We start from the raw sequence: 26,207 nt of genomic DNA on the forward strand, positions 1-26,207 counted from the left end.
GCTAATTTGCTGGCTTACAGCTTGTTAGGAGCCACCTTCTAATTTCCCTCCTCCATGACTGCAGCACTACGTATGTAGGCCAGACGCCCATGTTGTCCTCCACACGGAGGGCTTCCGCCGCTTCGGTGTTCTCCTTAAACGTCTGATCGGCGAGAGCTGCTGATTAAACAGCGACGAAAATATTGGCAATAAACGGATCCCTGCGCTCTTTAATTGGAGGAAACAGCTGGTTTCTCTCTCGGCAGCGGATATTTGCGCAGGAACACGCGCGAAACGTAGTTGGGAAGCCCCCCCGCCAGCCCCCTCGTAAACAGAGTGCCGGCCGAGCCGAACCCTTCTCAGGCTGTGACAGTTTCTGCAGAGGCAGAAAGAAAGGCGGGAGGCCTGGGAAGAAAGCAGAGGAGTAATGCTAATAACCATCCGGGTCCGTCTCCTGCAGCGGGACTCATGGGGCAGGCGGGCTCGTGTCCTGTAATTACCGCAGGCCAGTCGGAGAAAAGAAAAAGAAGAAGCAGAAGCAGGAGAAGAGCGATACATCACTTTATTGAAGCCACGTGATAAAGCTCACTGTCTCGCATCGGCTGAACAAAAGCCACTGTCTCGGCGCACTGGCTGCAGCGCCGGATAATTGTGGCTGATTGAAGTGTTGCTTAACCTTCACCGCGCTCGCGACACCTCGGGAGCGAAGAGAGACGCCCCAGATTTACGTCTCCCGCTAACACACCGAGTGGGGTGCCAGAGGCAAGACCACACGGTGTAAAACCGGAGTCTTTTAATAGATCTTTGATCGCGGGAGGGGCTTCCAAATCACAGGCCTCGTGGAGCTGAATAAAAAAAACGCGTCAATGAAACGGAGTCAGCAGGCCCGCCTCGTCCCTCCCCTGATGTTTGCCCCACCGCCGGCTATTGATCACGCGGCTCCTTTTTTTTCGACGTATGGAAGTTGCGGCATCCAGAGGGCACCGTTTGTTTCTGCACCATTTGACCGTTTAAAAGCTACACCCGGGCCTTAATTACATTTCCGATGGCGGTGTGGGACTTCACATGGTGGCTTGTGCACACACACAAACACTCTGTCTGACACAGCCCTCCGTACCCTGGGGGATGGTGTTTCCAGGCCGTAATGTGGTGGGTAGATCATTGTAGCAATTAAACAGGCCAGATTCTCTCCCCCATCACTCAGTGTGGTATTCGTTTGCCACGTGACTAAATAAAGAAGTAGACTAGCCAGATACCCTCAATTATTAATTATGCAGCATCGGAGGCAACATCTTGGTGGAGGAATCTCGAGCACACCTCCTGATTCGCACTTTTGCCCCGTCTGGATGCTGGAAGTCCATACACGCTTCATTTTCACCATGCCTGGTGCCCATGGATGGCTGAGACAAGCGTCCTGGGTGAACAGATTTGTAGCATCTTGCAGTAGTCGGGCTGAAATAATTTGTTCTGGGGAGTTTAGTAGAAGCTAGCCGCGTTCTCCTCACTCACAAGAGAGCCACAGTGTTTAATGCATGAACATCTGCAATTAGCAACCAAATACAGCCCAATAAAAGGCATCTAATCACCAGCAGAAACCTGACAAGTAACAAAGCAGCCTCTAATTATCGCCTCTCAGAGTGGAAGTGCCGCGGCGCTCCCGGCTCTCGGTCCGCAGTTGTTATTGCCTGTCCTTTTGAGATTATGTCGGCGCTGCTGAAAAGTGTTTGGAAGAGTTCTGCCAGATCTGAGAAGTTTAAAAATAATAAGAGAAGAAGCCTACTTTTCATTAAAGGTCGTTTCTGGGGGAGTCTTGGCGGCAAGTCGTTGGCTTGAGCGTGTATTTTGTATTAGGATATTCACATGGGAGGAGGGGGGGGGAAGGAGCTCATTAAAAATAAAACAAATGCTTCATTTGCTGGGATCTGCGACGCGACTGCTCTAAATCTGCCAAATAGAGATCTGGTGTTGAGTCAATATCTTCCCTGTGTTTGCGTTTGCGTGGTTTGGAAGTGGCCATCATTGTTGTGGTTGCAATTAGAAGACAACATCATGGCTGCTTTGGACAGCGTACACTCGGGTAGCCGAGACCATGCAGATTCGGGATCAGGGCCGCTTGGCTCATTTGGAAATGTAAACCGCCAAGCGTGTGTTTGGCCGCGGGCGTGCTTGGCCCAATGCCAGACGTGGCCCACCTGGTGATCAGGTTTCATTAGCCGGAGCGAAGGAAGCTGGGACACGTCTCCATTGAGTCTGTAACTGATGACAGACGCTCCGTTTATCCAATAACATTTCGATGGAGCATCTAATGTCTGGTCAACCCCTGAGAGAACCTGGATAGTGTTTCACATTCCTTTAGTTTTTTTTTTTTATTCCCTCAGAGTTGATTCACTGTCTCTTTGAACAGGGTAAAAAAAACCATCAGCAGCTGCTTCAGCATTAAGCAATGCTTGGTTACTACAGTTAAATGTAACAAGATTTTTTGTGAACTTTTGTGATTTCAAATGACAAAAATTGGTTAAATAGTTTCTTGCAGAGTCAGATTAAAATAAAAAGGGTCAAAAATCACGCTACGAAAGCCCAAAAATATCATATCCTTCAACGTTGTCAATAGACATTGAAGAATTTCCCACTTTCACATTCCCTATAATGCCTGTTTTTTAATTTATTAAAAAAATAAACGAATTTTATTGATATTAATGATTTTAATCCAGTGAGAGTTTTGTGATTTTTGTGACCTCAATAGAAAAATAGACATAACAAGTTAAATATTATTTCATAGTTATATTATTTTTGTTAAGTATATATTATATATAGCATAATATTTTCCTGTTGATTAGTGCATGTTGCTTATCTGTTAGTATTTTAATGAGAATCTATCTGCTTCTGAGTGAATCAGCAGGTAGAATGCGCCTTGCTGTTGGAGGTCACACGTCACTGTCACCGCTACTTTTAAATGAGCACATGGCCGGACAGGAAGTGAACGCGACACCTCCAGGTTTCGCCCCAGCTCCGGCCGACTCTCGCACGTCTCTCCACACAGTAATGAATCTGGATGCATGGCTCACCGCGGTGTTGTCAGCTCTTCCCCGCAGGGACTATACCTGCACACAAAACAGCTGTTCGGGCCGAGCGCCGATATGATCAGCCTACCCTGTATTTGTGGAGGCAAGATGCTGTGCGTCACTGATCTCCACACGTTTTCACAGATCCTGTCAAACTTTTGGCTCTTTGACGAGCTTACATCTGACCCTGTAAAAAAATGGAAAGAGAAGGAGAAAAAACAACAACAAAGAGCTAGAAATTATTCAGATATTTAGTATCCCTGACAGAGCATCTTAGTGTGCGAGGTGCACAAGTAATTACTAGCTCAGCCTTATCTTAATTAAATCGTTTCATGTCATAGATTTGACACAAAAGAAGCCGGAAAAAAAAATGTCTTGTGCCGACGATGGTGCATATCAAGATATACTGGTGCAGGAGCCGTGTGAGATGCGGCTGTTATCGTGGGCCAGTACGAGAAGCTGAAGAGATAGATAGATTGATAGATGCACAGGCACGTGTGGAGGTGCTGAGGCACTGTGTTTACATGATGTTACTGGGGCAAAGTTTGTTGGCCTCCACACAGGTACTGCACGCCTCCAAACACAGGGACCACAGCCCGACACGGCAGCAGATAGCCCGTCTTTGTACTTCTGTAGAGTCAGCACATGCTTAGCTAAGCAGTGTGGCAAGGTAAGCTCTCCTTGTAAAGTTCTGAAGATGAAAAAATAGAAACTGCAGGGAGAGAAAGATCGGGACATTTCCCTGGATGACCGTTGCCACCCTTGGTGCCAGATTTTTTGCGCAAAAAATATTTGGAGGGCATTGATCTTTCAGGCACATGCTGAGGCCTGAAGTACAGGTCAAGGCCATCTGGCGTGGTACCACCACAGACAACCTTTCAGATAAATCACCCTGTTGCCAGGATAGAGCCCACCATCACTGTTATTGTGCCTGCAACTGCCCTCCCTCACCGGGGCTGCAGCAGCAGCGCAGTCACCAGATTGTCCTGTTAGAAAAAATGGACCAGACAGCAATGTTTTTGAAGTCAGAAGCTTCTTCCAGCCAACTGCATTTTGCTTAATTACCGTAATTACGAAGCTTGGTGATGATGTATTCCAGAAAGTGATGAAACGCTGAGGTTTATGAATAGAAAAACTGTGAGCTTCTCACAGCCCAGTGTGTAATTAATGAACAGAGCGATCATACAGCCAATGAAAGATCACCTTGCCTGCAAAAGAGGTTATTCCCTCCATTCTGTTCCATTGCGATGTTAGAACATAAAAAGACTGATGGGCTCTGTTAAGAGGCATTCACACTGAACCCTGAGGATGCGCCATTTCGGTGTCTATAGCTTTAAATGCTAATGAGGATTAGAGAGGCGGCGCGAGGAGGAGAGTGGCCTATAAAAGTGAGTGGGCATTCGCAGAAATTATGTCAACACTTCCTATTTGGCGCAAACAGGAAGTTGTGTCACCGTTGTTTCCATGAAAAAAATTTCATTAACCCACTGGTTCTTCAGAGTCTTGCATGATGGAACTAAAATGACGGAACTGCTCATGATGGAACTGCTAATTTTCACATCCAATCATCGAGCAACTACAATGCTTTGCACGTTTTCAAGCCATGACAGTCGTTGGAGTTCCTTTTTTAGGGCAGGGATGGGAAAATCTCTGGTCAGACAAAGCATGAGAAAGAGGAGGTAACCTTTCCCCTTATGACAACATAAGGGGACAAATTCCCGATCCGACCGTGTGACCTGTCACTCTTTGAATGACGAAGCAGAATGGCCAAACACTTTTTACACCTATTTCCATTTCTAGCTACAGCAGTACCATAGACAGGCTTGGGGAACTCGCTATTATTCATGTTAAATATCTAACAAAGTCTTGCACTAAACCCACAGACCTACAACCTTTAAGGTAATTTTAATTTGATTTACTAGAATTTTTCAAACTTCATGATCAAATTCAACCTGTACTGTGACTATCAAGGCAGTAAATCAATTAGGTTTGTTATCAATTAGATGAGTTATACCATGATTATTTTGTTGTTGTGCAGCTTATAAGCCCAGATGGTACTAAATCTGCCACCCTCTTCACGTTCAGAACACAAGCCAGTCGCACCTTAATAATGCAGGGAATATTGGGGGCCTGTGGACTTCAGAAAAATCAACCAATTTAAAAACAAGGTTTCTCAAATGTTATTAGCATTTTCATCATCTTACTGAAGATGCACATACTTCACGGCATCACTTTTTCCACATTTTTATGTTAGAGCTTTATTCCAAAATGCATTAAATTCAATCATTAATTGTAGTCCATCTGTGGAGCTAATAGCTAATTGGACATGATTTGGAAAGGCACGCACCCATCTATATAAGGTCCCACAGTTGAGAGTTCATGTCAGAGCACAAACCAAGCATGAAGTCAAAGGAATTGTCTCTAGGCCCCCTAAGACAAGGTTGTTACAATTCTTCGGAAGGTTCCGGAAACATTTCTGCTGCTTTGAAAGTCCTAATGAGCACAGTGGCCTCCATCGTCCTTAAGTGGAAGAAGTTCAAAAGCACCAGGACTCTTCCTACTGCTGGCCGACCACCTGAACTGAGAAATTGGGGTAGAAATCTCTGCAGCTATTCATCAATAAGGCCTGTATGGTAGGGTGGCCAAATGGAAGCCACACCTTAGTAAAAGGCACATGGCAGCCTACCTGGAGCCCACCTGAAGGACTCTCAGACCATGAGAAACACAATTCTCTGGTCTGATGAGACAAAGATTGAGGAAACCAGGCACCGATCACCACTAAGCCAATACCATCCCTACAGTGATCAATGGTGTGGGGATGTTTCTCAGCTGCAGGAATTGGGAGACTAGTCAGCATAGAGGGAAATATAACTGCAGCAATGTACAGAGATATCCTGGATGAAAACCTGCTCCGAGAGCTCTTGAACTCAGATTGGAGCGAAGGTTCATCATTAAGCAGGATAACGACCCTAAGCACATAGCCAAGATATCAAAGGAGTGGCTTCAGGAGAACTCTGTGAACGTCCTTGAGTGGTCCAGCCAGAGCCCAGACTTGAACCCGATCGAACATATCTGGAAAGATCTTAAAATGGCTGTGCACCAACACTTCCCATCCAACCTGAAAAAAGGAATGGGTGAAACTGGCCAAGGTCAGGTGCACCAAGCTTGTGGTAACATATTCAAAAAGACTTTTTTTCACGTTGAAATTATGGGATGTTGTTTGTAGAATTCTGAGGAAAGTGCACTGTGAATACTTTCCGAATGCACTGTATCAAACTTTTTGTTGAAGTGCATTTCTGTTATTAAATTTGTGTGTGCACGTTTACGCATATGTATCGTGTGTGTGTGTGTGCGTGTGTGTCACTGGGAATTCCCTCTTGATGCATTATGCAGCAAGGTCAATCCACCGCAGATGGTTTGCTCTACTTCCCGTGGCCAGGGAAGTGTTCTGCCGAACGAATGTGCCTTGTAATGTGGTTGAAACCCCACAGCCCGGGCTCCGCTGGCTTTGCAGCATGATGAAGTGGACCAACGAGAGCCTCTGGAAAGCAATAAATCTCCCCTCTAACCCCCTTCCGGCTCCCCTGCGAACGAGTCGGCAGCCACCTCTCGCCCTGCGCGTTCTAAACGAATGCGACAGGGTGGAATGATTATGTTTACAGCTCTATAGGAGTTGCCTGCTTCTCCCACGGCATGAATGTGTCGGTGTGGTAATGGGGCGTTTCTGCAGCTGACATAGGTTAGGGGTGTTATCTCACCCCACGGACACTCAGTCGTGTCTTTTCCCAGGTCTCATTAGTGCTCGTCCTGTGTAACGCCTTGTTTGAGGTGTGTTCTGTGTCACTGAAGACAGGGGTCTCTGACCGGCCGAATGGCAGACCTGACAGGCCAACAGAGGGGTCCGCGATCCCAGATGCTGGCGTGGGGTGATGTCTTGTCAGTGTTCACCTTTACCGAGCAAGAGCACAGTGTGTTTTTTTTTTTTTTTTTTGCATTTCATTCCTGTTAATAAGTAACATGGTTCTATGAGGGTCCGCTTTGGAAATATTTCTGACTTTTGTTACACAAACACATGTGAAACTGTCACCCATGCTTCTATACAACCGAAAACTCACAAACACACACACACATGAAACACTCAAACAGACACATGTGAAATGGACTCATACACACACACACACACACACACGATACACAGATACAGATATAGGTGAAATGGACTCATACACACACACACACACACACGATACACAGATACAGATATAGGTGAAATGGACTCATACACACACACACACACACACACACGATACACAGATATAGGTGAAATGGACTCACACACACACACACACGATACACAGATACAGATATAGGTGATATGGGCTGACAGTTTCAGAATGTGTATGTGTTTTCCGTGTATTTGTGTAACAAAAATCGGAAAGATTTTCTCATAGGGTTCCACTTTCCAACAGTGAAATAGCAAAACAGCTGGATTTGTGCATAAATGTTTTTTGCTCTTTCTGCTTTCCACAGTGTGCAATATCTTCAAGAGAGACAACGCTTATTCCTTCCTAATGCTGGTTTGATTACCTGAGTATGTTCTGTATTAAGAATGTATCTGATATTAACATAAGCCCTCACAAATATTGAATAAACTTGCTCATTGTCATTCAAATCACCAGTGACATTATCCGGTTGGCTTTGGGTCTAAGTAAAATGCACCTATTCTAAGTGTTTTAATTTTAAATCGTCATTGGCTGTGTTTAAATGCAGTGTAAAGGGAGATGAAAGCCAACTAGATGAGCGTGTTTATGGTGTGTTCTAGTGTGTGTATGTGTGTAAAGCCTCCTCACCATGGGACACACTGCGTTTGGATTCTCTATGTTGGCCGTGCTTTTAATGAGTTCAGCTAAATGGAGCTGAACCGCGGTGCAGGAGCGAGGGAACAATGCGAGGCGGAGGGATGGAATGCAGGTGGGCTTCAGTGCTGCCTCCCTCCTCCTTCCAGTGCCGCTATTTAATGATACACCTCGGACAGTCTAATTGAAGGAGATGAAATGCAGCCTGTTCAGCGTGCAAGCGCTTCCGCAGCATTCTGCAGAGCCGCGCAGTCGGCCCATCTACATAACGACGGAGATTGGAGGCGCCAGAGGGAGAGAAAGCAGACAGCTGGAAAGGAGGGGATTCTGGAAGGAATTTTTTAACAGTCAACTTTAGATGCAGAAAGTCACTTCTCCGTGGTGAGCAGCGTCTCTGTTATACAGACGAATGTCAGAGGCAAAGCCTGAATAAATGGGAGGAGAAACTCACTTACTTTGCATATTTTACTGCTTCCCCATAAGCTTTTGATCAGTAAACAGCAATGTGTCCCATTATCCAATCTTTGCTTTCTAAATTCTTGATAAATTATATAAATCATGTGACCTCCATGTCCTTCCATCGCTTGACCTCAACCAGCCGGAAACACTTGAAAGAACTGCGCTTTTTACCCTGGGTTAAATAGCAGATATGGGTTATGAATGATTTAATTGTGTTATTATTTAAAATGAGATGGTCTCCAATTAATCTACATCTGTCATATTGTGCCGGAAGCAAGAGGTCATACATCATGCAATGTACAATTGGGAGGTTCATTTCCTTTATTTATGGGGCGACTCATGAATGTTCTTCAAGAAAGGGTAAGCTGATTGGTTGTTGCTTGCCATCACAAATATTGAAGAGCTGCAAAAAAACAGACCAGGCGCTTATCTTAAGATGCATGGTGAATGCCAAATAAGGGAATATCTTAAGGACGAACGGTGTATGAGACGTGACAAGGAGAACCAAATCTGTCCAGGTACCTACAGGGCGTTTTCTAACTTTCATTTGGCAATCTGTAGCTGGTTCTGGGGCATTTTAGGATTCGACAAGGTGTGTGTGGGTGTGGTTTGGATTCTTTTAAGCCAGATTGTCCCCCCTCTATGAACTCTGAGTTTATTTGCTGTTACTGACAGAAGTCAGTCAAGTGATCGGGGAGCTGCGCTCCCTGTAGAATATTTCCACAGTCAGGCTGCAGGTATCTCGCTGGCACAGAAATGGCTGTGCAGAGGAGGAGTGCAACGTGTTCCCGCTGTCGCTGCGAGGCGTCCCCCAGCACGTCCCGCTCAGAGTTCCCCAGGACGCCCTGCTCAGCATCGCTCAGCACGTCCTCCGGCACGTCACACACTTCCCAGTTCCCACCAGGAGCGTGAACGTGAGCACTGAACTCAGACTCAGAATCTCAGACTCAGATAAGATACGATAAGATGACCCTTTATAAGTCCCACACGTGGGAAATGTACTTTTTTTTTTAAGATGATCCTGGAACAGGGATGAGGTTGAGCTTCTTTTGCATTGTGTTGCGTGCACGGGTGTGGGTGCATGGATCAATTCAACCCACAGAGAGGCGGTGTAGAATAACGCGCTGCGCATGCGGGGCGGAGCATGACATCATAATATAAATAAATAAAACTCCTCACTCGCACGGCCCCCAGATGAACCTTGTGGGGGTCCAGCCTGCTGTGACGGCTGCTCTCCACGGTGTGGGCTGGTACTGCGTGTGAGAGCAGCAGTTGGCAGTTTCCCTCTCGTAAGTGACGGGCACCTTCTAAAGGGCTAGTATTTTTAGCGGTGACGGCAATGTTGTTCCTTCATTTTCCTATAAATCTCCCCCACTATAAGTACGTGCGTGTGTGTGTGTGTGTGTGTGTGTACTCAGCAGCTGTGTCACTACCGACACTTCACTCAGTCACTGACACTTCCTTAACAATAGAAGCTTTTTTAGGTCTTGGGGGAACATTTCCACCTTAGCCCTGTTCAAGCTGTGGAAATAAGGTATGTGTGTGTCTGCTCACATACACAAAAACTGGAATGTACACAATTAGACCATTACTTTCCTGACGAGTTTACTGCCAGAGCTGATTTGCATACTAACAGTGCTGGAGTTGCTAATCCTAATGTAATGTAACCAAGGTTACAGCACATCAGCTACAGTTTCTAATAGGTTTTATCAAGTAAAACAAAAACAGCAGTAATATTAAATCAAAAATATTAATGAATAGCTTTTTGTGTGTGTTTTTCATTCATCTTGCTCAATTCTTTGCTGTCATTGCTCCTGTCTCTCTCACCTTCTTTGTGAGACTGTGATGATGAAGTTTTGGGATCAGGATTGCACCTCAGTGGCAGACGCACAGTATACAGCATGTCACTTTTGGAGAACATCACACAAACCTGTGTATCTGTAAGGCTCGGTGACGGCAGAAAATGCTACTGTTGGTTATTTAGCAGGCTTTCATTTACACTGTTTGCCCATGCAAGGCATGCTGGGTAAATGGGACGGCTTTGTAGGGTATGAGGGTGTCAACTGTTTGAACAAACCCATTAGCATCTGCAATGTGCCTACATTAGAGGAACATCAGTATGATTTCCCCAGTGACCTGGTGCATCTGTCTAAAAGATTTACGTTGCAGTATTCAAGCATGTATTCTTAAAGTGATTATAAAAAAAAAATCCAGTCAGTGTTGAATTTTATGAGATAGTGACAGACTGGTGAGATTATGATGGACGGTTGCCAGATTTAAAGAAATGTTGTGTGCTGTCTTATAAATTTAAGGCATGTAGTGACAAGGTAAACAGGCACAAAAGTTGAATTCTTTCACAAAACAGAGCATGTACGAGACCCAGACAGGTATTTTTCAATCTGCCCCCTTCCCGGCAATGTCCTCCTGTCTGCTTGGATTTATAGGATTACAGTGGCCACCCTCAGGTGAATTTGAGGGGTCAGTTGATTTGAAATTTGTTCAATCCAGAGATTTCTTTTGGGCTTCTGTATCTGAAAACATCATAGCCTTGGGTGAAACATGCACAAGCCAGAAACAGAGACACACGCTGAGTGATCCACAGACACTGAGGGACAGCAGAGTGGCATTAAGTTTCAGGCTGGGGCCAGGGAGCCGGGAGAGTGGAGCGTGTAAACAGATACGGACTCCGCTGCTGCCGAGCTGTTGCACGGATCATGCTGCTCCCTCTGCTGTACCTGAGATATGAGATGGTGACTTGGCCCCAGGTGATATGTCTCTTCCACCTCTTCGCTATTCACACACATTCAGACACACTATCTCTATTCCTCACACACTTTGTATATATCTTTGTGAGGACATGCAGTAATACACATGCATTATAAATATGTTAACGTGTTACTCTATGTAAACCCGGTAACCAAATAATCGTAAAGTAGTAAATCTATGAAAAAGTATTCTTTGTTGGGACCATACAAACATACATACATTTTATGGGACACGTGCATATTGTTGCTTTTGCACACAAGCACATGTTGTCTGAAACAGTTCCCGTGTGTCCCGATTTTGCTTTAAGTGACAGTGTGCACTCAAGTTCCATGGACTTCCCAAGAGTGAAAACCTGATTTGTGAGAGTTTGAGAGGGTGGTGATCAGATGTTACTTGAACACTGTAATACTCTGTAATACACCGTAATACTGATAATCAGGGAAAAGGGGTGAATCCAAAATCTAATTAGTGATTTGCAGGGCAAGACCAGGCACCCAAGAGTTCTACTCTCGGTCTGATCTGTTTGCTGCTGCCTGTTGCTGAATGGCAGCGGGGGGAGGGGACGCTGGGCCAGTACATTTATCGCTGCATGTAATGTGTTTTATAGGTTTATTGTGCTTTTTTTCAGCGTTAAATTTCTATAAATTTACTGGGGCCTCTAAAAAAATGATAAACGACAATCATGTTGTGTTCTGGCTTTTAAAAAGCTGTAAAAAGCTCGGGTCTAACTTTTAAGGTCTGATTAAAGCTGTAATTCGGGGCCACATCCAATCTGTCTATCTGGCAGGTCCAGGTTACTCACCTCTCTCTCCGTCTGACTGCAGAACGCCACTTTCAAACATTCAGGAATTTCTGGACCAAAGTCAATCAGAGGTGGGCCCCCCCCCTTTTCTGATTGGTTTAGAATGCTAATATGTGTCCTGATATGTGTCTGTTGCTTGGGAGTTTACGGAGACTTTTTGCCCCCAAATGTCTGGGCACAAAGAAAATTTAGTCACGCCAATTAGGTTGCATTTGCGATCAAATTGGAAATTGGTCACATCTAGAGCCCTACGTTTATAGCATGTGGCAGACGCTCTTATCCTGAGTGACTTACATGAGTGCTTTAAAATGTCTGTATATATATATGTGTGTGTGTGTACGTAAAAGTATTTCCTAAAAAGTCAGGTTTTTAGCTTGCGTTTGAAGATCTTTTGTGACTCAGCTTTTCGAACACCTAGGAGGTGAGACACCTAGGAGGTGAGACACCTAGGAGTTGAGACACCTAGGAGGTGAGTCCTTCGTAGTACCTTGAGAGATACCGGTCAACAGGGCTGGAGGATCGGAGAGATCGAGGTGCAGAGATTTCCACTCGAAAACAGACTTTTTCCCCCTGGCCCTGTGTTCTGGTGTGGAGTTGTCTGTTTCTCGCTTAGGAGAGGCATGGACATGGCACCGAGAACGGGATTATGGGACACCAGCGCCATATGCTCAGCAGCCCCAGGTGGCCGCTGAGCGAAACAGGAAGCGAACAGAGCCGCAGCTTTAGGACAGTCGTGTGGCCGCAACCTCAGCGCGTGACGAGGTTTTTGTATCAGGCATGCATTAGCAAACCAGCCAGGCCGGAGGAGGGATATTATTTTCACCTCGCTTCGCCACCAGATGCGCTGAACGCTTTTGCCTGCCAGGGATTTGAAAAACGATACTATTTACTGTAGCGCAGTGCATTTTCTGGTTGGGAATGTTTTGTTAGGTACGTGTCCCTTCACTCCGCGCACCGTTACGGACCGGTATGTTGATGAGGCTATTTTTAAACGGAGGCTGTTAAGGATTTGAATTATTGACATGAGACGGGGGGGGCAGGGGTTCTCAGCAGCCCTGATTGTTTCAGCGGGGGGGATGAATAATTGAGAGATGAAGTCATGGCGGGAGCTGAGGCAGAGGCCAGAAGGGATGACAGCCGTGGAGGAGAGAGGCTGGCGCCGATGGGATCCGCGCCAACGTTATCGGAGCAGAGAGTTCGAGCGCCAAAAACAATCCGCCACACAGTGGACCCCCTAGACATCTTCTGTCTGCGTTATCTTATGCACAGAACATGAGAGTCTGGCCCTCCCAGAGGCATGATGGGAAGAAAGGTCTACAGAGTTAATCAAAGAAAAACCGCCACCTCGACCTGAATAGAGACTCGCAGTGAATCTGCAGCATCTGATGGCCAGTGTCACAGAACACCCAGTGGCCTCAGCCATTGATCTAGTCATTTCAGAAAGGAGCCTTTACGTGCCATCAGATAAAATGATTGTCATCAATGTGCTGTGCTTTCCATAAATAAATAAACTAATTTGTTTGCTTCAATTCATGCAATATTCTCACCGTGCCCTTGCTATTTACTGTTCCAATTCCGAGTCATGTGCCTCATTGTTGAGCCACTTCCTCTGAAGTGGTGACAGAACCGCATCAGCCTTCGTACTTGTCATTTGTAGGTAATCAGTGCCGGTGGGGGTGACATGATGGCGAAATTCTCAGGAAATTGTGTATCAAATTACTCGTCATGGAAACGTAGCGAAGGAAGTTGAGTTGTTCTGTAGCGCGCCAGATTGGAAATGAGGCTCTTCTAATTATGCTGTAATCAGAAGGCCTTTGTGGGTTCTGGCTGGCGATCAGCTCTGTCTCAGTGGCGCTCATATCCTGGTTGGTGATTAGTGACCTCTCTGCGACCTGCTTATTAATTGGAGATCTATTGGGGATCACAGTGTTCTCCTCTAGCTGGACTGTCCACCCCGAGACATCTGTGGAATTTGCCTTCTTTTGCATGTATTTGTTATGAGGTGCTGTGCTCTAAATGTAAACCACTCCCATTCTAACACTCATTTGACGTTCACACCCAACCAATCTGCCAAAATCCAGATGCATGCTGGGAGGGTATGGGCTACATAGCCATTTGTATAAAAAGTCTGGAATTCTACAGTTCAGTTCAGTTTCTCATCCACTTTCTCGTCCAGATGAGGGTCATTAACGTGCAACGTCATTAAGGCAATTGTCACATGACTGCAAGAAACGGAGGCAAGAGGGACATTAGATCAGTCTGGTCTGGAGATAGAAATGAAGACAGCAAAGAATCTGACAAATCTGAGTTCTTAAAGAAAACCCAGTTAGAGTAAAAAAAATAAGAATTCAACTGAAATGTTTCAACAACATTGTGAACCTAAACACACATCTTCTCGGTGGTTAGTAAAGAGAAATACACGCCACAAATGAGATAAAATGAATATTTAAGGTTATACTAAGGTTATAATTAAAAAAACAAGAATTACAGTTAATGAAGAATCGTACGGTGGTTACTGTGGTCCATTTTCTCCAACTGAAGTGCCGAGATGAGAATGGACCCCACTGTTTGTGGTGTTTTTTTAATGAGCCACGTCTCATTGTTTATTCTGTTTACTCTGCGCAGGCTCCCCGTTGCTTTCACCGCCAGATTGTTCTCCCGAGCAACTGATTGTAATGAACACCATAAATGATATTTTGATCAATATATTGGCTCAGCAAGCGGTTCTGCTCCACCGTGAAGTTGATGTACACCGCCCCAGACCCCTCACCCTTTCCCATCATCATCATCTCCCCTCTCAGATAGCCCCCGGCCAGAGAATGAGAGCGGGGGAAAAAAGGCCACGACCAGGAATATATTGTACTGGTTTATATCACATTGACATTCAGGCTGCACCAATGCACCTGAATAAAAAATAAACTCACTCACTCACACACTCACTGACTCACACACATTTGTTTTTATGTCTTCAGGGACCTATAATAATAATTATTCATGGTGTGTATTTGATGTATGTTTTCAATTTTTTTTTATTTAGCATGTATATTAAAAGTATACAAGACCTAACGCTACACTGCAAAAAATGGAGAGTATCTTTTTTTTTAATGTGTTTTCATTTTTTTCTTTTAGTTTTTCCATGTACACACAGTTGATTTTTCAAGTGCCCCTGCCATAATCTCTGAGGAGTTTCCTCTGAAGAGTTTGATGCATGTTACCCTGAAGATGAATTCTGATTCTGAAGATGAATATGTATACATGCATTCCACTTAGGGCATCTCTTGTTTTGTCACTTTTTTTCTGGTCCTTGGGAGTCAGAGTGCACAGATGAAGCCCAGATGAAGAGCCAGGAAGGCTCAGGCCTGTCACCATGGCAACCCTAAACCCACTTGAACACACTTCCCAGTGTACCTTCTTCCACATTCACCACCACCACGGCCATGTTTCCGCAAGTCGCAAGTCTGGGTGTGTCCTGCGAATGGAGGGACAACCCCCTACCTCTCACCTGAGAGGAAATGAACCAGCTCCATGAAGATTTAATGAGTGTCAGCACACTTATGCAGCCCAGCAGAAAGGGAGAGGTGGAGAGGCCAAGAGGCCATCGGAGGCCAGAGGGGATGAGAAATTCACCTGGGCGAAGGGAGATGGAGCGAGGAGGAGATAATTACAACTGACACACCTCTCCGTCAGTGTGAACTCGCACCGGCAAACAGTCAACCAGAGCGAGTCTGCATTCAGGCAGCTGCTCTTCACAACCCCCATCACACCCGAGACTCCTTTCCACTGTGTCACACACCCACACAGACGTACTCGCCCCACCGTGGAGTTCCCGCCCCCGCCACAGATGCACGCACTGTGTGCATTCACATAAACCGATGCACTTATAATGGCTTATAAGTGCATATACACATAGAGTCACTCATGCAAATATGCAGTTCTTTCTGCCCCAACACATATACTCGTTAGCAAGGTCATAATTGCCTTTATGTAATTATAAACAGACACATATTAATGTAAATGCACATGCAGGAATTACATTATATATTGTTCGTGCACATATGCGCTCACCTATAGACACAGAGTTAGACACAGACCCACACACACACACACGCACACACGACCGTCCTTTGACTTTCACAGGCGCTCGTTTATCACCCTGAGCGCTGCTTCGTGAAAGGCGCATGCAAATTTCTTCAGTGCTGAACAGGCCCTCAGCTCAGTCTGCCCTCGCCATCTTTTATGGGCCAAATCTGTGAGCTGAAGGCCCTGGCTGATCTTCACCCTGTTTGTGCAGAATTTTTTATGTATTTTTTTTATAGGTCTGTCGGCACCCCCAACTGTTCTGTCATTGTTCACCGTCAGCGTCACTCTTCAGTGGGGATAATTTGTATGTCTAATTTTTCCTGACATAACTGGGTGTAATGTGTAATCAGGCTCAGATATTTTTAATTCCTCATAATTACTGTGGCGTGATGAAGGAGGGAGGGGGATCAGCGTGGCACTTTTGTGACTCAGAGCACAATCCTATCTGTCACCCGCTACCTCTGTGATGCTGAGGATCAGGCAGAGAAAGGGGGCAAAAGGAAAGTAGTCCATTTAGAAAATTGCCACATTTTCTTCCATTGTGTAGCTATTGTGTTCTCAGAGAACGAAAACGCGCGTGAGACCCTCGCTATGGCAACACTAGAGTTAAGTATTCATGAAAAAAGTTCCTTTTTACCCTTCTTGGTCCCTAATCTCTTTTTCTCACACCTGCATGTGCACAGCCATTTTTCCCCCCCCCTAGCAATGTGTTCAAAGTGTTGAACGGCAGCTGGGACCCCCTCCGGTCCTATGCATGTGCGCGTTTGTGTGAATATCTGTCTGCTGGGAGGACTAGGCACTGGCAGGCCGAACGCCTGGCCTGTTCCAGTCACTGCATCTGCCATTACCCTGCATCCCAGCATGCTCTGCTGTAAGCCGGCAGGCTCGTACAATATCACTGTTATGAGTAGCAGTGTCCGGTGCTGTCTGCGGGAACCTGTTGTCTGTGTCAGGGACCGCTGTGAAATCGATTAGTCGCGTCTAACGGCTTGACTTTGAGGATCTGCAGTCCCTGGCGGGAGAGAGAGGGAAGAGTAGGAGGGATGAGAGTTGAGGAAATAGCTTTGGACCTTGTCCCCCCAGACCTGACATCCTTTAGGGACCGTTAATCCAGAGGATGTGCCGAAGTGGTTCCATGGCAAAAGCTTGAGTTATCGAAGGCCTGAAATTAAGCAGGAGATCAGAGGAAAGCTGCGTGCCCACAGGATATGACATCAGAGCAAGAGAATCAAACGTGCAAAGACACCTGACTCTGTTGCCGTCAGGTCTCAGTGGTACTCACAGCCTGTTTTATAGTGGGTTCAACCGAAAACAGCCAAAAAATACAGACCTGTCACGACTGTGGCAGTGCAGGGAAGGACACATGCGCATGACGTTTGCATAAAAAAACCTAAAAACACATCACTTTCGCTTTCATTTTGACACGGTCCACCTGGACTCGTGTGTATCACATCAGTGCAGAATTGATGGATCAGTGAATGTGGGCTTTTTTGTTTTCATCTGACAACACTGTGCCAATTGTTGCTGTATTGTGAAAAAATTCCACGATAAACGTACTGAAAGATCTTTGCTGAGATAACTCTCACCTAATTATGTACTTAACATCATCACAGCCACAGAAAATATAGAAACATTTTAGATGAAATTTTAGAGATGCCACATACAATACTGCGTAATATCAGATAAACTTGAATAAATGATTTATCTTTGATTAATTTAAACAGTAATTATATCAATCATTTTATCCGTTGTTGCCCAACCCATTTAGACGTGAGACCGCTACGCCACAGGGCAGCAGCCCCTCTTCCACCCGACATTATCTGTCCTTGACAAACATGCCTGGTTATTGGCTGGTTTTTTAAAAAATATATTATTGGCCATGTAAAGTCACGCTCTTCTGTTTTGCCTTTGGCACCTAATTTATTTCTGTCTTTCCTAAAAAATTCTCATCACCCAAGAGAGTGGGCAGTGCAAGGTGGGGACTCATGTTAGATTCGTAAGAATGGAGACCTGTTCATGAGGGCATCTGCTAATTATGTCATGGATGCTTTCCTTTCTGTGTCAATTAAAGCAAAGTGCCCAGCTCTGCTCACTCCTAATGACAGGAGGACATTATCTTTGTAGAGAGGTCAAGGTTGTGTGTGTGTGAGTGTGTGTGTGTGTGTATGATGAGATGGTTAGTAAATTGATAGTGTTACTGGTGTAGTGGGCCCCATCTGCTAGCTGCTTGGGACTGGTGTGGGGGGATCCAGACTCTCGCCAGCAGCTGCTGCTGGGCCTTAGATAACTCAACGGGGGCTCCAGACCTGCAGTACGGTGGTATGTGTCTGTCTCTGTGTTTAATTGGATTTAATGTGTGTGCTGGGATAACATTTGGGTATGGAATCAGGTTGTGGGTTCTGTTAGCTTTTCATGTCTCATCTGTTGTAACCTCACCTTCAGTACACACACACTCACACACTGAGCCTCCCACACAGATATCGTTGCACAGGCACCCTTTAATGATATCATTAATGAAACCCCCCTCCAATCCTACAAACCCTTCAGAAATGCTGAAACAGAACATGTTTTTTGTGTGTGTGTGTGTGCCTGTGTGGGTGTGCAGAATGGATGTGGATGTTTAAAAGAAGGGTTGGGGTTGTCTTAGCCTGCAGATCCCAGGGATCTGATTTGTGGTTGGACAGTGAGGAGATAGGTGTCATCATGGCTTTTTAAATTATGAACACGACCCCCAACCCCCTTACAAAACCCTTCAACCAACCCCTCCCCACCATGCCCTGTTATAACAGCAGCTGATTCCTTGGTATTCCATACTGAAGGAGAGAAATATATCTCCTTTATCACTGCAAGGTTAAATTAACAGCAGGATTCATCTGCAGCCTTTAAGACCCTCTTATGAAAAGACCTTTTGCATGGAGGCTAATTTAATCTGCCCTCGGTGTCATGTTGTCCCAATATATATGTTTGTGTTATGCATATGGGTGCGTATGGGTTAAGCTGGTATCTGCCACGTTTCCTGTTTTACACTTGTGGCTCACGTTTCCTTTTCTTCTTTACATGGCCATGAAATGCTGATGTCATGGGTTGTTACCAAAAAAGCAACATTTAGTTACCAGTTTTTGAGCAGCTGCCAGGATGTTAAGGTCATAAACACCATGCCTGTCTTTAACACCAGGTCTGCAGACTGTAGGGTCAGCAAGAGGCTGAAGGGACTGGGTTGAGGTCATCCTGTGTGGGTGGTAACCACCCCACAAAGTGCATTTGAGTGTTGGGGTTCAATTTTAGAAAAACAATGAAGTAGCAAATGGGACAATTCCATTGGTCTGTGGCAATGGTTGTGGTCAACCAAGTCAAATTCTTTTTCTGGGGTTTTCACATGTCTTGACAACGGTGATTGTTCCATTGTAGCTTCAGGCTTTTTTCATCTTGCTTTTCTGGGTGTAGTTAAACAGTTTTTGTTGCTGTTTCTGGTACTAAAGAACTTATATATATTATATAATAATATATATAAGTATATATATAATAATATAATAATTTGGCCTTAGCATATTTGGTCTACAGTATGAATTCGGTGTTCAACTGGTATCTAAAACTTAAGTGATAAGCAAAAAAGATAAAGAAATCCACAAATGACACTTTTTGTTGCAAACACATCTCAGATCATACCTCTCTCTGTTATGCTTGTATGTACTGTTATGAGGGCTATTAAATAGCACATCAAAGGTGAAGCTAATTACTTTACTTTATTTTACTTTACTTTATTTTGCAGACACTTTTATCCAAAGCGACTTACAAGAGGAAGACACCAGCAATTCTCGTTCGATTTCTATAAAATTTTGAGTTTACAAAAACTAAGAGCCCTGATAAGGCCTAACTTGTAAGCAAAGAACATGCTCGGAGATTGTTAAGTGCTAGACGAAGAAAAAATTATTTTATATATATATATATATATATATATATATACACACACACACACACACACACACACACACACACACACACCACACACACACACACACACACACACACATACATACACACACACACACACACACACACGTATATATATATATATACACATAGATACATACATACACACACACACATATATATATGTATTATTTTGTGCAATGTGTACGCATGTCTATATGACAACATAACAAGGTTTAGTAATGCAAGTCCCAGCTTCACTCATTTTTTACATTTACAGCATTTATCAGACGCCCTTATCCAGAGCGACTTACAATCAGTAGTTACAATCAGTAGGCACAGTTTGGGATTTGAACCTGGTTCTTTAGGTTCCTAGGTGAGTGTGTTACCCACTAGGCTACTACCATTTTTATATATATATTTTTTTTATTGTCTATACATTTCCCAGCTCTACAACAGAATACATAGAGGGACTTTACTCTGCCAGACTTTTTATGAAGAAAAGGGCGGGAAGAAAATGCAAAGTTAGTGTTTGATTGACGATCTCAGCTGCTGGGTGCGGTGCTTTCATTTCTTTTATAACCCAATCATATGCTACTCTCACTCTTTATGGATATTAAGAATGAAAGGTAGAGTAGGAGAAGAAAAAAAGAAAGGCAGTGTTTGACAGCAGTTTAAATGAACTTTCATTCAGAAACACAGCCTTGTAACCCAGTGCCCTCTGGCAATGGGATGGTGGGTTTGGGGTCTGCTATATATATTGCTAAATTCTGTCTGGCTTTTAGAATCTGTCTATCTCTTCTCTCCTTCTGGCTTCCAGAAAAGCGCAGCAGAAAGAAGAGAAAATTAAGTGATTTGTGGAGCTATCGATTGGTGGTCAGGATATTGATCAGGAAATTGAGAGAGATGAAGGAGGGCAGAGTGTGATGGAGCTCTTTGTTTAGCTGGAGGACACACACTCTTTCACGCACAATCTAGTTTCTTCTTTTTTTTTTGTATGATGTCAAATCTGAATACAAACAGTCTGTATGTGACTGAAACCACCTTCAGTACCAGTACCACCACCAAAATGTAGCCCAGGCTCCATCTGTTTTCCCATTCAGGAAAGGGGCTTGTCACTATGGTTATAAAGTTCAGTGACATTGACATTAGTGTAGTGTAGTACAGCTTAGTTGGTTGTAAATTGTTGGACAGTGACATCATTATTATCATTATGGTACATAATGAGGTTTGAATGTTCGTGGGTTTGAATCCCACACACTGTTCTCCAGGCGCCTTTTCATGGTGCATCAAGTTCTACCATGTGCACTGTGTATCACTATGAGGGAAGTGTGAGTGTGAAAACTCACATCATTTACAGTCCGGCTAGGGTGTAAGGTGTATGGTATAAGCACCTGAGCCCACAAATGCCAGGTTGGAGAGCATGAATCCAGCATGCTGGGCTACTGGATGACAAAAAAAATAAGTTCCTTGTTGACGTGCGATGCAGAAATCGATTTATTACGGACTCCGGCATTCAGTTCCTGCCTGGGCCCGGTCCCTGCGAGTGCAGAACCAAACCATCTGCCTGTGGGTTGGGTTCCCTCCGGGCCAAACCCCCGACCCCATCAGCTGCTCGACATTGCAGAAAAAAAGAAAGATCCTGATTAACAGCGCTTCTCCTGCTCCTCTCTCCCTGTTCTGAGAGAAAGTGAGAGAGAGGCCGGTGGTGTGTGAAAATAGGAAAAAGATGGAAAGGATGAGCAAGCGAGCGAGGAGGAGAGACCACAGGGTAGTTACACACACACACACACACACATACTTTATACACACGTCATGTACTGGTACAAATGAGAGACAGAGAGAGGGGAGCATGAAAGCATGTAGAGATGAAAAGAGATAGAGTGAGGGGAGGACAAGTTGAATAATTGAATGTGGTTGTGCGGCGTTGGTGCCGGGCGCGGCTGATTTATTCATCTATATTTCAGGAAGTTGTAATCAGTTCAGAGCCGCTCCTCTCCTTTGTGGCGAGGATAAAGGCTGACAGAATAGGGGCTGCTGCTACTGCGGCTGGATCCGTTATTAATGTTCTGGGCCCAGGCCAAACGGCCCCTCTTTCAGATGGTGTGGGTGAGGAACCCCCTCATTTACACACACGCCAACACACTGCATCACCAACCAGGCACACTCAGCAACACACGTGTACAGACATATTGTCACGACGCTTCGCGCGCTGTTAACACACGTGCAAAACACTCCACCAACGGCACTTCTCACACACTCAGCACCAGTGGAGACACAGTGCTTTTAACACACATCCTTGCCTACAGTCTAAGCTTATTCTCTAACATAAGGCCAAGGAGTACATAAATAGATAGATAAAACATAAAATAATTGTTTGGCAATTATTTGTATATTGAAGAAAAGAAGAGACACACACACACACAACCCCCCGCGCGCGCTTTACGTGTAGAACTGCACATAGCGGCAATTCTTAACACTCTCACAGCACACCAAATCACACCAAAGATCACACACGTGAAACACAGTTTGTCCCACGAACGCTGCCGACACACACACACTCACAACAATATATACACTTTTCTGTTAACAGCTACACAAAAGCACATACCATTTATAGACACGCACACACCTCTGAACAAACTGCCTGACTGCCCCAGTGTCTGACCTTCACCACCAGTCCAGCCCACATTCAGCCAGTAACACATCCACCCATGTGACCCTCCTCTCTCCCGTCTATGTTTGCTGCTTTTACCCACACGAAGGCCAGCGTGTGAGACGGCCCCTGTGTGTGTGTATGTGTGTATGCTCCATGCAGATAAAAGGATGAAGTGCATCGCTTTTCTCTGTCCTCCTCTCTTGCTCCCTCGGATTCGTTTAACACATGCCGTGGTACGTGGGAGTGTTGGTTGCAGTTCGGATGCAGCAAATAGGTTAGTCCAGGTTTAAGCTGGGTCAGGCCCTCTCGGAGTCCAGGATGCTTGCGGAGAGTGAGGAAGGAATTGATTGGGCCTTTATGTGGAAGTGGGAAAGTGGAGAGTTAGCTGAGAGAGCACTGTGCACTATCTCCCGAAGCCTGAATCGAATAACCCCTGCGTTTATTGAGGCCTTGCCGTCCCTGTTCACTGCTTTGCTGTAGTTCCTGATTTCGTCTCCAGGAAAAGACTGCAGTGGAAAGAGGACCGGACAGCTCCCCTAGATGACCAGGGCACTCTGCTGGTCTGCCTTTTTGTTGGTAGTGCGGACAAAAGTGGTGCAGTGGTGGCCTAGCGGTTAAGGAAGTGGTCCCGTAATCAGAAGGTTGCCGGTTCGAATCCCAATCTGCCAAGGCACCACTGTCATCACACACTGCTCCCCGGGCGCCTGTCATGGCTGCCCACTGCTCACTCAGGGTGATGGGTTAAATGCAGAGGACAAATTTCACTGAGTGCACTGTGTGCTGTGCTGTTGTGTATCACATGTGACAATCACTTCACTTTGTGTATCTGTTACTCAAATTGGCTATATGCCCTTTAACCCCTGCGCTCTCCTCTAAATTAGAATTATATGAAGGAGATTCTTTGTCAACCCAAATTTTGCTCAACTTCTCAGTAAGCGTGCAGCTCCAGAATCTGCTCAGATTGAACAAACAAGTTAGGAAGTGATGTGAGGGCCCATTGTAAACCAGCATGACGACTGTCTTCGCCCTGCTGAATTGGAGCTGTTGTCATGGCAACGCGTTTTCCCAGTTGCATTGGCTTTCGCCATGCATCAGGCAAACAGAACGACCGCAACTCCGTTTAAACTCATCGATGGGTGGTGTCGTGCACAGGCCAGGTTGCCATTGATTTGTAATAAAAGATTTTAAAGCATGAAGTCGGCTCAGGCTGCGCATGCACATGGGATTGTATTCGTCATGCCTGGCGCTGGGCTTTTTGTAGCCTTTTCAACTGTGCTTCAAAACATGGTTTAGGTTATGGATAAATTCTGCTCAACTGTACACCATAATTCACTACAGCAGGAAAAATAAGCTCAGATAAGATTCAACTAGGGTCAGATTCAGCGTTCATTGAACCTGCGACGTGAAAGTGAAGTGATTGTCATTGTGAGACACTGCAGCACAGCACAAGGTGACACATCGAAATGTGTCCTCTGCTTTTAACCAAGAGCAGTGGGCAGCAGTGAAATGCTCCCGGGGAACAGTGTGCGGGGGCGGAGCATTGCTCAGTGGCACCTTGGCTGTTCAGGACTCAAACTGGCAACCTTTTGATCACAGGTCCGTTTCCATAACCACTAGGCCACAACTGCCCCAGTGTTCCAGGTCCAGTTTTATCCTGCTGTCACGGTCACTGAGTGTATGCGTGGTATGATTGGGTATGAGTGTGTGGTGTGCTGTAAGGTTTGTCGGTTTTAAAGGGGTGTCTGTGTGTTGGATGCTGGCTTCCCTGTGAATTCCTGCCATGTGGCCACAGGGAGGTTCCGGTGCTTTCCGCACCAGCCGGTCCAGTCTGAGTCTCAGGGGTCTTGAAGTGTGTTAATGGAGTTTTTAGCAGTTGTGGGTTAGTGGCATGATCCCTGTGTGAATGATCTCTCCATGTTTCCCTTTCCCCTTCTCCAAAGTAGAATCCTGTATGTTGGTTTGTTCTGTAAATTCAATTACATTTACATTTTACGGCATTTGGCAGACGCCCTTATTCAGAGCGACTTACAACGTGCTTTCAAGTTCAATAAACCTGTGTGTGCTCTCTCTCTCTCTCTCTCTCTCTCTAACTCTCTCTCATTCATTTCAGTTGTTTGCAGACATCACTGCATTTTTTAACACTTTACTCGAAACTCTAGCACAATACAGGCTCCCAGACTCCTTACACGGTTTGAGATTAGACCACCGCGCCCTCATTCAGCAGATCCTGGGCGTATAAATGCATTTAGCCAGATTACAACAGGGTAGCTCTTCAACAATGAAATATTACAATACGCCTTGTGCAGCGGCAAGAAAACGTTCCTCCCCGACAGCGGGACACACCGGTTATTTATTCATTTCAGGGGAGGAGGACGAGAAACGGCACTCTCCTCTTCCCCCAGAGCGCTGGTCTGTCTCTCCAGACCTCTGCAGCTCGCCGGCCGTCACACTGGAGCCGCAGGTACGGGCCCACGTGTTACACCCGCCGCCGCATCCATATTAGATGGCGCGTTCTCCTCTCAGGTCATCGGGCCTGGCGCACAGAGCATTCCGCTTTGACAGCAATTACACGGAGCGCGCTGATGTCCCCCAGCAAGGGCGGAGGGATGCGCTGTTGAAAGAGTTCAAAGGAGCGTGTGGTTCAGAAGTCTTTCTGCCTTCTGAAGGCAGCGGCGCTGTGAACATTGCAAGCATGCTGCATTTTTTTGCGTGTGTTGCCTCTCTTGCTAGTACATGTTACATGGACATTTCAATTAGCTGACACTTTTCTCCAGAGCCCCCTGACGCGGGGTCAAGTGTCCTCCTCAGGGACACATGGTACTGAGTGCAGTTCAAACCTGGGACTTTGTGGTCACTCGATTCATTAAATGGTTCTAGATACTTTTTTTTTTCATCGAATCGGTTAACTAGTAATGAATCTAATAGCAAGTAACGTAGATCTGGGCTTTATATTTTGGTCCCGGCTGTCTGACTCCTGCAGCACAACGGAATTTGGGATTTCGCGCGTGTGCGAGAGCGAGACAGCGGAGGAGAGTTGTGTTTGTCCGTTCCGGAGGAGCGCTGCGGAGCGGCTCAGTCAGGCCTCTGTAAGCACCTCCTCACGCCGCCGGCTCTGCGGTGTCAGGGGCAGCGCGTTGACAGCAGCGCTGTCAGGATGACAGGTTAAGCAGAACCTGGGGCTGAAACTCAAGCACTTGCGTGTGTGTGTGTGTGTGTGTGTGTGTGCGTGGGACATGATCCGCTGTTTTATTTTCCCCGCACCTCGAAAGACCAGAGGCTCAGGTAGTCACTTGTGTACCACCTCAGGTCATCTCCCACATATACTTACCTGCCACGTCTTCTCAGTGACTAGAGTCTCATTGGCCAAAAGACCCTGTCCCTCAAACTAATTTGTCAATGCTGGGCCGGCCACTAAAGACTGAAAGATGCAGAAAAAGTGTGTGTGTGTGTGTGTGTGTGTGTGTGTGTGTGTACAGTGTACACGCACCTGCAACTTCAGAGACATGCAGTGAGTTGTAGCCTAGTGGGTAACACACTCGCCAATGAACCAGAAAACCCAGGTTCAAATCCCACTTACTACCATTGTGTCCCTGAGCAAGACACTTAACCCTGAG

The 26,207-nt window shown here is 45.6% G+C and overlaps 1 protein-coding gene across 8 annotated transcripts in view; it reads left to right on the forward strand.

Annotated features, from left to right (window-relative positions):
* agrn (agrin) overlaps nt 1-26,207 on the forward strand; it is a 188,445-nt gene that overhangs the window by 78,850 nt on the left and 83,388 nt on the right. The gene's annotated exons all lie outside the window — the stretch shown is intronic.

Source organism: Denticeps clupeoides, chromosome 10, assembly GCF_900700375.1.
Source record: "Denticeps clupeoides chromosome 10, fDenClu1.1, whole genome shotgun sequence".
Taxonomy (NCBI): domain Eukaryota; kingdom Metazoa; phylum Chordata; class Actinopteri; order Clupeiformes; family Denticipitidae; genus Denticeps; species Denticeps clupeoides.